This window comes from Nipponia nippon, unplaced genomic scaffold (assembly GCF_047370975.1).
Source record: "Nipponia nippon isolate SJK-2023a ecotype South Korea unplaced genomic scaffold, ASM4737097v1 scaffold_1, whole genome shotgun sequence".
NCBI classification, from domain to species: domain Eukaryota; kingdom Metazoa; phylum Chordata; class Aves; order Pelecaniformes; family Threskiornithidae; genus Nipponia; species Nipponia nippon.
Window position 1 is genome coordinate 16,465,856 of NW_028262290.1, and position 14,532 is coordinate 16,480,387.

At 43.4% G+C, this 14,532-nt stretch overlaps 1 protein-coding gene across 4 annotated transcripts in view; it reads left to right on the top strand.

Moving 5' to 3' along the window:
- The first annotated feature begins 879 nt into the window (after positions 1-879).
- TRPS1 (transcriptional repressor GATA binding 1) overlaps positions 880-14,532 on the top strand; it is a 216,728-nt gene continuing 203,075 nt past the window's right edge. For 3 of the 4 annotated variants that reach the window (XM_087747287.1, XM_087747317.1, XM_087747306.1), the window contains exon 1: positions 880-980. The gene's annotated coding sequence lies outside the window, so the exon portion shown is untranslated. Of the gene's footprint in view, positions 981-1,614; positions 1,701-14,532 lie in introns of those variants that run through there. The other variant, XM_087747296.1, reaches the window with a different exon arrangement.

A 14,532-nucleotide genomic window follows, 5' to 3' on the forward strand; every position in this document is an offset into this window, starting at 1 on the left:
ACTGACTGGTATCAGAGTAACGGGGAATATGCATCCCCAAACCTGGGAAGCGCCCGTCCATCCGCCCCAACACCCGCACGGAAAAAGAGGGGGGAAAGGGACGAGAGAGATGACACTGAATCCACGTTTCCCCGCGCAGTCCTCCGTGCCCCGCGCAGAGCCCGGACCTCCCGAGGGAGGCAGCTATTGCCGCGCGGGGGTCGCGCCTTTTATTCCCCCCCCCCCCCCCCTTTTTTTCAGTCCCGCAGGACAGCGGCCGGTCCCAACGACGGCAGAAGGCAGAGCAGCCTCCCGCGGGCCGCGCTCGGGGCGCGGCCGTGGCCTGCGGGCTATTCCTGCGCCAACTTCGCCCAAGTCCCCGCGGCCGCCGGGCGACGCGCCCCCTGCGCGGCCTCCGCTCGCCCGGGCTCGGGCCGCGCGCGCCCGTGGCCGTGGCCCGGCGGCGGAGGCCGCGTCGCGTCGCGGCGGGCGGAGGCGGGGGGCGGCGCGGGCCGCGCGGCGGGGCCGCCTGCACTGTCTCTTTAAGGGCGCTCCGTCTGGGGTGGCGCTTTCCTCCGCGAAGGCTCCTTTGATATTAATAGTGTTGGTGTCTTGAAACTGACGTAATGCGGGGAGACGGAGGTCCTGACAAGCGATAACAGTCCTGATAACGCGCCGGCCGCCCCGCGCTCCCAGGCCGCCGCCTCGCCGCCGGCGGGGCCGCCGCGCCGTGCCCCGGCCCGCGCCCCCCGCCCCGCCGCGCCCCCGCCCCCGCCCCGCACCGCCCGCCGGCGGCCGGCGGGCCCGTCGCCCCCTCCCCGCCGAGCGGGGCCGAGGGGGAGGCAGCGGCGCCGCGGCCCCCGCCCCCCCCCCCCCCTTCCCCGGCCACCGCCACATAATCCGCGGCCAACTCCGCCGGCAGCAGGAGACGGTTCATGGCTCACGCCGCGGCTCCACCATCTTCCAGGCTGCCGGGGCTGTTGCTGACGGTTAATCAACAGGTAAGGCGCGGGGGGGCGCGGGCGGGGGCGGCCCGGCGGCGGGGAGGGCGCCGCGGCCGGCGGGCCGGGAGGGGGCGGCGCGGCGGCGGCGGCGGGCGCGGGGGGGCGCCGTGCGGGGCGGGGGCGCGGCGCCCGCGGCGGCGCGGCGTCTGCCCGGGGGGGGGCGGCAAGGGTGCACCCCCCTCCCCAAAAATACCCCCCCCAAAAAAATACAACAAAAGCGGGGGGTGGGCATAATCACGGGGAGCGGGGGGCTGCTCGGATTTCACAGGCTTTTTTTGGTGCATCCCCCCCCGCGCCCCCCCTTCCCCCCGCCGGTGGGTCAAAGCCATGTGTGATGGCTGGAAATTGGCGACTTCAAAACCGCGGTAGCCCCGCTGGAGTCGGGAGGGTCAAGTTCAGCGGCGGCGGCGGGCAGGGGGAGCAGCCCCCTGGCCCGGAGGCGGGGAGGGGAGCGGCGGCGGCGGCGGCCGCGGGCTGGTGCGGCTCTGCCCTCCCCTCCGCGCCTCTCCGCGCCTTATCTCCGCGGCCGCCGATTCCCCGGCACCGGGGCGCTCCGGGGGGAGGGGAAGGGAGACGCGGGGGGTGGAAGTAGAAGCCGAGCAAAGAGGGTTTGCATCCGATGAGCTGCAGTCGCACAGTCCTGCCGCTCCTGCCGCTGCTGGAAGTTTTAATGGGGATCATGACAAGCGGGGCACAGAGGCAACATCATGAAGAGTAGTAAGTTTGGGAAAAACTTTTTTTTTTTCTATTTTTTTTTTCCCTTCCTCTTCTCCTCCTCCTTGCCCGGGGACACACCGGGGGAGGCCGGGTGCGGAGCTGTGCTGCGCCGGGAGGGGGGCTCGGGGTCCCTCCCGGTCACAGCGGGGGAAAAGGCGACATGGTGGTGGTGATTTTTTTGTTTTGTTTTGTTCTGTGTTTTTTTTTTTTTTTTTTTTTAAATCAGAGCGCAGAGAGACGTAAAACTTTTCCCTCTTAAAGGCGAAGCTCTGCTCTCAGCGCCGCGTCCCCACGCTCGGCTCTCCCCTGCCTGCCACAACTTCGTGGAGCGTCTCACTTCCCCCCCCTCCCCTTCCCCGTCCCCGCCGCCCGGGGGCTGCCGGCGGGGGGCTGCCCCCCGCGTTAGTTATCCGCGTCTTTGCTTTTCGGAAGGGCGGAATGAATGGAGGCGAGGCCGGGGCTGGAGGGGCTGCGCGGCGACGGGCGCTCCGCGCCCGGGGCAGCCGGGGTGGCCCGGGCCGGGGTGAGCGGCCGCGGGGCCGGGGCCGGGCAGGGTCGGGGCTTGGGGCGCTGCCCTGGGACGCAAGCGGCTCCCCAAGGGGGCTTGACATTTCGGGGGCTTTGTTTATCTGCCTCCCTGCTGCAAATCAAGGCGCTCAGACATCCCGGCACTCCTACGCGGTTTCTAGTGGGGCCCGCTAGCCTCCTTTGTATTTTATCTTTTTTTTTTTTTTTTTTTTTCTTCACAATCGGTTGTATTTTCTGTCTGCAAATGGCAAACTTCTCAAGTGCACTGACTGAGCTGTGGGGATAAGTCATGAGTTGAAGTGGAGAGACGTCTCCCCTCCATCACTCCTTCCTCCGCCAGTGCGAGTACCTTGCCTGGCAGGGCTGGAGCCAGGGGCACCTCAGCACACTTGGGGAACCAAGGCGACAAATCCCCTCCGAGGGGAAAATATTTTCTAGTAAAAAGAGTGTAAACTATTATGTGGACCGTGCTGCCTTCACTGCTTTTACAGCACGCAGCGCATTTTGAATGTTGATTGAAACAAACAATAATTTAATACGCTTCAGGATTTATTTAGTCGAGTTCAGTAAGTCTCTCAAGGAACCATCAAACTTCTTTGCCATTCAGGCAGTCTTCTTCAGCTGCGCAACTGAATCCTATGGATGTTGGTGGCATCATGTTACTTTCCTGTTGGTTTTAGGAAAAGTTGAACATTTAGAAAAGACTGCCAGAGTTAAAAATGCAAGGGGCAGCAAAGGAAAGTAGTGGTAAGAGCCAGTTCCTGACGTGGACAAAATGAGAATAAAAGTTACAGTAGTCTTCTGAACTGCAGTTTGTGTTTGCCTCATGTTCACAATATGTGTGTTAGGTTAGACAGCTCTCTCAGATATTCCACCAGAGTGACATTTAAAAAAAGCCCTCCAAATGAGTGAGGAAATTTTTTTTTTTTTTTAAGTACTCTGGGTCTATGAGTAAATACAGGGTTTGTTTGAGAACATCAACTATTTCCTGTAAATTGTGATGCTGACAAGACTGTCTGGAAATGATATCAACACTTTGAAAGATTTTCTTTTTTTTCTTTTTTAACCACCGAATGAAAGTTTGTTAATAACGTGGTCAAACCAAATAAGTGGAACCTTTCTCTGTAGAGGGGGTGGGGGGAGAAAGGCTTTTTCTTTTTTCCTCTTGAAGAATGTATACCTGCTTGAGATTTGCCACATAGAATCAATAACGCTGGAGTTCAGTAGTGCATCAGTGCCTATATCCAAGTTAATCCTCAGACTGTTTGTGACAACAGAAGTCTGCTTCACCTTTTTAAGACCAAGAGAGATTAGATATGAGAAGAGTAGCCAGTTCATAATCCACCCTGTTCTGGCCGATTATCGCTTTTTTTTGTTACATATAATAACTTTTCTCTGTTTGAAACTTTGCATATACATAGTCACAACAAAGTAAGTAAAGGGCAAGGTTGCATCAGCTTTTTTTTATATGTTTTGCCTGTGATCCTTTAAAACAGACTCTAAGTAACACTGGGCAATCTTTGCGTGTGAGAGTATGGCTTGATTTCTTTCTTTATTTCATAGTAATGTTAATAAAGAGGAAAAAAAAATGTAAATGACAACTTCAGAGATCTGAGACTTCTTTGGGCATCAAACACTTACGATGCAGCCAGGTTATCCTCTTACGTTTTTAAAGCATTTTTAGCATAATTTATACGATAGTTTTGTGGGTTGCCTTATGTTTTTATCGGTGATCGAGTAAATTCGGTATTATTTTATGAATCCCCAGCAGGTTTATTTTTCTATCACATGTTGTCTATCGCTCGTAGTAAACTTTCATAGTACACACTATTATCATGCATGCTCTGGCTGCCTGTGAAGAATATTATTATTCACATATCGTGATTGTGCATTAATAACAGTGTGGTACTAATTCTTGTGTGGACTCGAGTGTCTGTGAGATGCAGTGGTTGCTTGTTAAATCTCTGTATTTCAATCATATTATATTTTAATGCTAGTTGACACATAGGGTTTTTTATATTTTCAAAGCATTGTGCAAACAATGACTAATTACTTTCTGTTCATGCGAATTACCTCTTTTAGCACTTTATCAGGCAGTTGCTTTGAAACAAAACTATTTTACATTACAGTGTGAAAGAGTTAAAAAATTAGCAAAGACGTTTAGGAAAAACCCAAAATTTTAATTACAAACAGGCAACTTTGGGTATGTATTTAAATTTTTCTTTTTATGTGGAACTTTCCTTCTAAGTTTGGGGGGGGTGTATGTATATGAATATTTATGTCTCTTACAAACTCTTGACAGTATTTTAATGTAATAATCTTAATGGAAACATTCTCAGATCTTAACTGCAGTCACACTGGCAGCATCACTTTAATAAAGGTTTGTGGGTAACACCAAATATAACATTGTGAGAAAGTTTATGGTTAAATATTTTTGAACATGACAGGCTGGGAATCTGACAACCCTTTTTGTTAGGTGAAAGTAAAGTGGAAATAAATTACATTTTTAATACAGTTTCAGTTAAAACAAACTGCCACCTGGTAGTAAAAGTATTGGCCTCAAACAGAAATATATTCTGATTAAGGTATTCTAACTGGTGTGGAAAATGAAGCCATTCATTCAGTAAACTGACAACTTTCCAGTTGGTGTTTGCCCTTGCTTAATTTAGTTTCCTCAACACAACTAGTGAGGTAGTCTGGGTCTGGTTTTCGCAGTCCCGGGCGACTGTAATCTCGGGCATTTTTGTCCCAAATATTACACCTCACGAGTTAAAAAGCAGTTGGCTAAAAAGAATAGCAGGCAGGTATGAGAAAAAAAGAAAAAGCTGCTTTTTTGTTTCTGAAACTTTTCTAAAGTTCTTACCTAGTAAGAAAACAATGCTATTTTCAAATACTGGTGATTAATACTATAACCAGCGTAGTCTGCACCCATCTATTGTATAAATACCATTGCCTGTTGACCTTTGGATACATTAATTACAGCATATCTGGTCTAGGTTCTACTATTTTTGTCTGTCCAGAAGATAAATAAAAGTGCCCTTTCCAGTCCTCCTGGAGAAGAAGAACTTTTTTTCTTGGTACTGTCATGAATTATGGAGTTCTTTTTCCTACCCTGTGCCAATGAAGTTCCCTTTTGACTTTAAAAAGATAAGCCTGCATCCAAAGAGAGAATATTTGATTACTTTAAGACTATTTTCGCTTCAGTTTTTATGGTACGTACAAACTTTCTCGGCTTTGCTTTTTTTGGATTGTGTGTTTGCTAATTAAAAGAAAAACACATAATGAGTTATATCAGATGATGTGAAGGATTAAAGTACAATTACACCATTAAATGGTAAATGTTTATAAGGGCAAGACATGCAACTACATTTTTCAGATTATGCTTATTATTCACTTCTTGATGTTGTTTTGCACCTAATCAATAAAGGGCCTTCCAGAATGCAGCTCCTTAGCCAGTTGTATACGTGCCCAGAACATAAGATACGCTGCTGGGGCAGAGGAGCGTGGAGGGGAGAGAAGCAGTGGCATATTATTCCGACTTGTTGTCATGCAGACTAAGGCTCAAATGAAACACGGAGCAATGGGAGAATAACTACCATGGTCTCGATTTAAGTCCCCAGTGGACATTTTGTCACACCCCAAAAGCGTTGCACAACTGAACACCATTCCACTTGATGTGTCGTCTGGAGTCAGAGGAGTTTCTGATTTGGCGTCATGGGGTTTAGAAGACTGTGATTTAGGTGAACTGGCATAGCTGCGTGTAAGAAACTTTGTTTAATAGCTGTCTATGTTTTATTCATGTTCTGTGCTATCGGTTTCTTATTTTCTAGTACCTTTAAAGTGGTTCCTTAAAATTTAATAATAACAGCACCAGTGGAAAATACATCTAAAATGTAATAGAAATTGCTAATCTTTCTATCAGTGATTCTTATTACAGTCCTGCCACATTAACTACAGAATCTTACTCCTGCTGCGGATCTCTGTGCGTGGATTTAGAAAAGCTGAGAGAAAATATTCTTCATTAAATTGCGTAGCTGCCATGAGTGGCACTTCTGTAGGATCTTCTTACAGAACCCAGTTGGTTCCATCCCGTGAAGTTCGGTGGAACTTTTCCGTGCTTGTAGGGGATGCGTGCGAGTACAGCAGCTACAACAGGATTATTTCTGCCTTGAAAATAGAATTATTTTGAATCACAAGGTTTAGTCCTAATAGTCATTTTGCTTTCTTAGCTGCAGTTCACGCATCTCTAATTTCTCGTAAGTCTGCTTTCTTTCCAGGCTCAGATTGACTTTTTTTTTCTCCTTACATTTATTTTAAAATATTTAATTTTTAAAATGTTACTAGCCCTTTAAAAACCTGTAATAAATGCTTTACAAGTGGCTAGACACCTTCCCTGGTGGTTTAATTTATACAAGCAGGAAACTTTCTCTCCTTCTTTCTCTCTCTCTTTCTTGTTTTCTTTAAATCAACTGACGTAATGCCAAACTTTGCTTTAAAAGAACAGACAGAAGTAATTGGTAGCTTTTAACTTTTAATAATGTTCTGGATTGGTTTTAGTGGCCAAACTGCCATTTTTTTAAAATTCAAGTAAAAACGGGCTTGTGGCCTGAGGAAGAAAGGCCCTGTTGATGCAGTTATTTTTATTCTTGTTTTTCAATCTGTTATTAAAAATCTTTCCTGCTGAGCTCTGCTGGATTTCTCCAATTGCTCTTTGTGATGGCTGGTGCATTTCAGGTTACGGTAACTTAAACTGTTTTCTGATTTTTATTTTTTTTTTCCCATGGGCATTTTTGAGATGCTTTATCCTTTTTCTTTTTTCGGTTTGACGTCCCCCCTCCCCCCCCGAGCCCCCCTTCTCTCTCGCCCAGCACCCAAAGCCTTCTTTGGGAGAAACAATTTATTTTGATTCAGAGAGGAATAATATGTTAAGCATAGCTTTGATGGCAGTTCAGTGAATGTTATTTTCCTAGTATGAGAGCGTTTTACACCTGTTAGTGATGCTGACTAGAAAGATACTCACTGCCCGTTGCAGAAAACAGGAGAGATTCTATCTTGCAGAGCGTCCACTTTCTGTGTGCTCTCCACCCTGTATTTTGAAGCTAAACTAGATTTTAAAATGTTTAGTAATAGTCACTAGCGATCTGTATCTGTTTGTATTAAGCTGATATTAGAAACAAGAAAATCCAACAAAAGGATTTTTTTAAAATTAACTATACTTAAGAAAATCCCGTCTACTCTCTCGTCTTTTCTAATTTCTTTATTTTGTTTAGAGTTTTCTGGCTTATTTCCTTAATTTCTCTTCTGCGTCTGCTGGGGTTTTGAACAGAAGCAAACTTTCTACGGTAAAAGATGGAGTTGGGCAATAGACTTTCTTGACGAAGTTGACGTCAGGACGACTTCATAAGTTGGCAAGTAGGGAAATCGTTCAAAGACCAAGTTGGCTTGTGCCAGTTTTCCCTTCCTTTAGGGGAGACACTCCACCCAGTAGGAGGTTACCCCACCCAATGTGGAGAGCTATAATTCAGTGGCAACACTTTAAATGTCAATCCTCCCTAGGGTTTAAACCCCAGACTTGTCTTGCCTCAATCTTTATATTTAATCTAACATTCAATCTGTTGAAGTAACATCTCATCTTCATAAGCACTTTTTGGGCCTGATCCTGCAATTGTCATTCGTGAAAAATACTCATTGACGTCAGGGGGACTTTTAAATTCAGTAAAGGCTGCAGGATTGGCCTCTGCAGAGTTGTGTGTGTCTGTGTCTGTCTGTAAGTAAGATTGTGTCTGCCTGATGAATATTGTATACTCCGTGTTGTTGAAGATGAAATTGTAAAATACTTCCTTTGTAGTCTTAAGAATCTGAAGAAGTCCTGGAGTTATAATGCTATAAAACAGATTTCCCTCAATAAGTGAAGTGTACTTATTTTCATTTAGCATTTTCTCAGGTTAACGTACGAGTTTAAAAAGTTCCAACTCTGAAGAATTTAAGGCATTTCTGCCATTTCTCTAGATTTCTCTGTATCATGCTCTAGACATATTTTTGAATGCTGCTTTTGGCAATGTTTTCATCTCTAATGGAAAATGAACATCACAGCCTGTAGCTTAATGCCCGCAACAACCCTTGGGGTACTTGGATAATATTGAGAACTCCCAAGGAAAAATTTAGTTTTGGGGTATTCTCAAAGTCAACATGTAATTTTTATAGGCACGTTTTACTTCATCGTGGCATCTGTTCTCAAGCATCCTTTTCAGATCCCCCATTACATTTAGTGAGGCTGACAATGCAGGAGGGATTATATAATTTGATATTGTAAATATGTTGTAGAAGAAGCACTGATGGGTTCATCTCCCTGCATTTTGAAAATATGCCAGTATTTTTGGTTTATTAATATATCTGGGGGAAAAAAAAGTCTGTAAAAGATGATGTTAAAAATCATCAATGCGCTTGTGTTTCTCAGCAAGATTTACTTAAACAATATGCTTCAGTTTTGCCTCAAACCATTTCAAGCCACCTCTGGTCCAAGAATGTACCAGTTCTTGGTTCCTGGAAGATTAAGCATGACAGTTTCTATTATATAATGAACAGCAGTATTGTTTGAACAAAGGTAACATATTTTGATTTGTGTACTTTTTTTTGGCAGCTGGCACTAGTGTAGGTCTAAAATGAGTGGTGATCTAACAGTGTAAATATCCGAATGTTCTTGAAACACACAGTATAGATGTAATGTGTTTAAATCATTGAATCTATCTATATTATATAGAATGTGTATGTGTGTGTATATACAAAGCCGTAAATGGTGTGTTCTGCTATCTGTAGCCTTCAAATGTGTATCCTTTGGGTATTCCTGACCTACTTTGCAAAGTCTGCAAGTCTAAAATACATATTGAAACTTAAAAAATTAAACTTACAGCTTGGTGGTTCTCAAAAAAAAGCCAGGGAAATTTTTGCTAGTAGTTAATTAAAAAAAAAAAAAAAAAAAGATACCTTGCAGACTGCTTTTGGATATCCCGGTGACTTTACTGGGTTTATTTTAAAAAACAAATTCTCAACTGATCTAAAAAAAGTTTGAAGTAGATACTGAAGTTAAGTATTGCCTAAAATTCCTATGTGCAGATGTGGTTTAATGTTTAATGGAAGTTAAATGAGTTAGGATAAAGCAATTTTCTTTGGGGGTAGAAGGTTTTCAGTGTTTCCAAAGTAAAATTCTTTTTAACTTTCTCGCACGCCGCTCTTCAAGCAAATGCTGCAAGTTATGTGGAACATCATCCAAAACTTACTATGCAGATGAAACGTTGCTTCATGAATTCAGTTAATGAAAGAAAGATACCTCCAATTTCAGCTTCCTAATCTAAACATAGTTTGCTTTTCTATTTAGTGTTCACATTTTTAGGTGTATTAAATATACTCATCAAACATTCTTCAGCTGCAGTTACAGAGTATAAACCAAAAATGCAATACGTGCCGATCGTTGCCGAGCTTTCTCCTCCTGCACGCATAGATATGGACATGCACGCACACACACAATTAATAAAGTAAACCTTGCCCCAAATACCTGAAGCAAAAGCTTGTGAAAATAGATTAGCCTTACCATGTGCCTTGCAGGTAAACAGTATCTGACTTTGCTAGAGAAATGGGAGAGGAGAGCTTCCAAGCGAAGGCTGCCTGCCCGCGCCACCCTGGCACTCGGCTCTGGATGCTCAGGTCTGGGGGCTGTTAGTAAAAATCCCACATCTCGTTTCAGCTGTCACAGTGGTAGGAAGGAGAGAAACAATATCTTAGGTCTCCCATCTACTGTATATACTGTTTTCTTTCTGTGGCCTGCTACAGACATCTGCAATTTATGCCATCTGATTACTCACCTTCCATGTTCTTCAGATCTGGAGTTTTCTTTAGAACTAAACTCCTATTTGCATGTTACATCTATCACAAAAAATAATAATACAATGGATTAAATTAATCCTGTAATAGTTGTTTGAGCATACTATAAGAATGTAAATAATTTTGTGGCATTGAGCTCATATTTCCAGTCTTATGGGGGGGCAAGATCAGAAGTTATCAACAACATATATCTGAGTCATTCAGCTACAATAAATTTTCTAACAAATACCCACCCTTTGCACACCCAGAGATACTCTCCAAGACTGTTGAAATTCTGCACACACCTGTATCTTATGTGTAAGTCCATAAGCATGAATAGTTGATGTATCTTCAACTACAATCAGATAGTATGTTAGGCTACAGCAGCAGCAATCGAAGTAGTCCATGGACAAAAAGTTAGATTGCCACTTGGTTGCTGCTGGCTCTCTGGCCTTCAAGGCTGTCTTCTCCCTGGAAAAAGTCCTGAGGAATCGTTAATTGAAAAGAAATGTGGGGTATGGCTCTGACTCCAGCTCTGTCAGAGTTCAGGATACAAAGCATTAAGTGCTTCGTCTATATCAGGTCAGAAATGATCATGCATAATCCACTTTTATCTAGGTATCATTCTGTCATATGTAAGGTATGCTCTGCCTTGTTGTCTCTGTTACTCTGCCTCTCCGTTTCTCCCTCACGCCTGTCGGTCTCTCTTTGGCTGCTATATTCACATACATATATTCTAAAAATACATGAAAATGGAAGTCCATCTGTGTTGCATAATTTTTTTACAAAAACACCAGTGTTTGTATTGTTCTTTCTCTGAGCTCTTAATGAGTTTAAAGAATTTAATGTGACTTAATGAGGGTTCTTATTCTATTTCTGACACAGAGGCTAATGAGGGAAAAGTAGAACAAATTGAAAACGAACTTTTACTTGTGGTTAGTTTCATGATGTCATCAAACGCAGGATATTACAACTGGAAAAATTTACAAATCTAGGCAAGAATCCATTTTGCATCACTGCCCTTCAGTTGTTTACGACACAAAGTTTGCTAGCAAGAAAGTTTAGCATAACTTGGGTTTGGTTTTTTTTTTTATGTTTGGGCTGGTTTGATTTTTAGGCGAATGATTTTTATGAAAGTGAATCTAACCTGCTTTGCCTGGCAACCCCGGGGAAGCTTAGATACGACCGAAGATTGATTAAACCCCTCCGATTATAGCCCTGATCTCCCCCTGTACTTGCAAGGGACAAAACTTCTGCTAACTTCATCTAGAGTAAGATCTGATCCTCATCGGAAAATTCCTAATTATGTTACAGTTTACTGAGAAGGAACTGTGGGTTTTGGGATCCATGTTACACTTTCTTACAGTTTGCTACTGTAAAGCAGTTTCCCTGGGCTCAGGACACAGTAACAACATGTCGTAAGGCTCCATCTTGCATTTTTGCTGCTCGGTTCAGGATGGTCAAGCAGTATTTCACCGTGCAAAGCTGCTCTTCAGTCCGACCACGGTTTGGTCTGTCACCTTTAAAAGCAATTCTTTTGGTTTGAAATCAGTTCACTTCCCAAAGGTGAATGAAAAAAAAGTAGGTTTAGGTAGTGTACCTGCCTCTGAGCCCTGCTGCTCCTCACTGGCTTCACGGCCACGCTTTCTTCTTGTTCCTCGCCAACTGCTCTGTGAAAGGCTCGTAGAAATAGCAGTGGTGTGACTGAAGCTCCAGTATTGCATGTATATCCATGTAAGCAGGCTACAATGCCCTCATAAAGCTGCATGCCATGCCATGGGCGTCAGGGTATTTTTGACAGGCCAAGGGAAACAGTGACTTTCATGGTCCACAGAATACACTTTTGATATAACCAAACTGCAAAACGTTGCAGCACAGTAAATAAAATGCTTTTCTATACCATCTTTTTTTTTTCAGCAATTGCTAGTATTTTTAACAATATCAGATAAATCACACAACGGTGTGATTGCTTAGGTTGACATTAACCCTTGGCTCTTCTGCTGTTGCTCAGCATATCATGTCTGAACTGTGATGGATTTTATTGCTTTGCATTTTATTTTTTTGCAATTAGTTGTTGGTTTCATGTTGTTGACTGCAACATGAGATAGTTCAAATAAATTAATAAGAATTTGAATTGGAAATAGGGGCATTTTTAACCAACTTTCTTGAGCATTATGATGCAAACAGAAAAAAGTAAGTTGTTTGGTTGGTTTTTATGTATGCATATATGTGTGTTTGTGGTTTGTTTTTTTCTTAATGAAGGTTTTCATAATTTGGTAGTTCAGCAAACATGATTATGTTCGGAAAATATTTCTCACAGATGGCAGGTCTAAGTCGATAGCTTTTAGGTAGACAGTTCTGTTACAACATACGGAGTCTAGAGCTGAAAAACTGTTTTCTGGAGTTTTAAAACGATTGGAAAGCAAGATTTATTGGACCTTAAATATCCCAGAGGTGCAAATTTATTTGGTGTTCATGGCAGTCTCAGCTTAACTTTCCTTAGAGATTTGCTGTGGTACTGCATTATCTAAGGAACATTTAAAATGGGTTTGTCTAACTTTTTTTTTCTTCAGTCATTTCTCAATTTTTATTTGCGCATATGAAATCTTTACTAACAAAGATGACCTGACAGCTCTGCTGAACTTTCTGGTGCAAAACATTTTACCTGAATGGGACAAAATTAAGAATCTGAAAAGCTGGCATTTTTGAAGATTTTCATTTCAATATTGGAGTATGACAGTGGCTAGTTGTTGATGGGAAGGAGCTTAAAAAATAGTCACAAGAGAAAGAAAAAGCAGCTGTGGAATTTATTTTACTGGGTGAAAGGAGACTCATGGTTAAGCAAGCTTTACCTTCTTGGGTTTTCAGAATTTATTGCCCAAAAGACACATGCCTGAATAGAGAGAGAACTAGGATATTGTAAAATCCACTATGACACGAAGTGCTCTTACTGCATATGAATACATTTTATTTATTTTTTCTCTCTAGCAAACTGTGACTTCCTTTGTCTTGTCAGAAGGAATTTCAGATGAGACTTTACCAGAGTAATGCTGCCATAAACCCTGCACTCCTCAGCTGTAGCTCCGTGCAGCGTGATATGGTCCGTGGTAGTTTTCACCGAGCTACTGTGCTGCTTTCAGTTGGGAATGGGACTGCACTGACTTTACTTTTGCAGAAAAAGTACATTTTCTTAGAAAATGCACAACATGAAAGAAGGAAGGGCAAGAAGGAGAGCAGAGAGAGTGCTCTGATATATGAGCTGAGATTATGGATGTTGTAATGCCATTTATTGTAGGATACTATAGAAAAATCACATTGGGACCAAAGTTCCCGTGGATTACCATGCAATATTTATTACATTTTCCTGTGTTTTCCCTGGTTAGGTTCTAATCCTTCAGTGTCTGGAGCTGTGTGGAGTTAAGAATTTGTCCATTCAGAGAGGAAAACCTTGCCAGCTACGGGATTTCACTGTTCCAGTACCTGTATTTATTTATTCCCCCCCTAAAATTTTCCAGAGCAAGGGGGTTGAGAGCGGCAGGGAGAGATGGGGGATAGGTAAGCTGAGGGAATAGCAGGGGCACGTATCTGCTCAGTAAATAGTATTTACTGATTACTGTTTACTGTCAAGCAGATGACTGCAGTTGTGTTTCTGTGAAGCAACCCGCATGCAGACAGTGCGAAGGAATGAAGCAAAGTCGTGTGCAATTCCGAGGTGACTAAAAGATGTGCTTGTGACATACTTCTAGCAAAAGCCATTTTCGGTTGCCTGGTACCCTCCCCAAACGCTATAATTTTGCGAATGACACATTTGATTATGAGCAGCCATCAAAACACTCATAGGCATCTTGTTTGAAAGAAGAATGTGCTTGAATTAAATATTTGCAGGTCAAAGAAATACGTTGATTTGTTCTTTTAATTTGTTCTTCAGCTTCCTGCCCTTTTTCAATTTGTTCAATAGTTACTCAATTTTGCAGTTTATTTAAAAGAGATGATAAAGCATACGCTTTTGCATTCCTTACTTGGGCAGAGCTTCCATTTGCTTCCTTGGGAGAGTTGGTCTGAGCAAGAGCTGCTGCCTTCTTTTGCCTTGATATGGAGAGGATGTGGTTAGTATAGGGGTCCCCTCATCGTCAAAGCTCCCTTACTGTGATGAGCTCTTTGCTTCCTGGGGAAGAGATTTTCAATCTGATTTTCAAGCCCTTCTGTCAAGTTTTAGGGAACAATATGAACTGTCTTATTAGAGCTGGCAGTGAGGAAAAGGAATGGAATCCAGGCACATCTCACCTCTGTGTTAGGGGGAATAAGGTATAAAAAGCCTCTGCCGAGCTTGCCTGGTAATTCTTTGGTTATCATCTTCTCATGATGGAATATGCACGTAGAAAAAACACAGAAGTTAATGTTTACTTTTTGGATGCTTTATCGTCAAGCAAAGAGAACTGACAGTTTC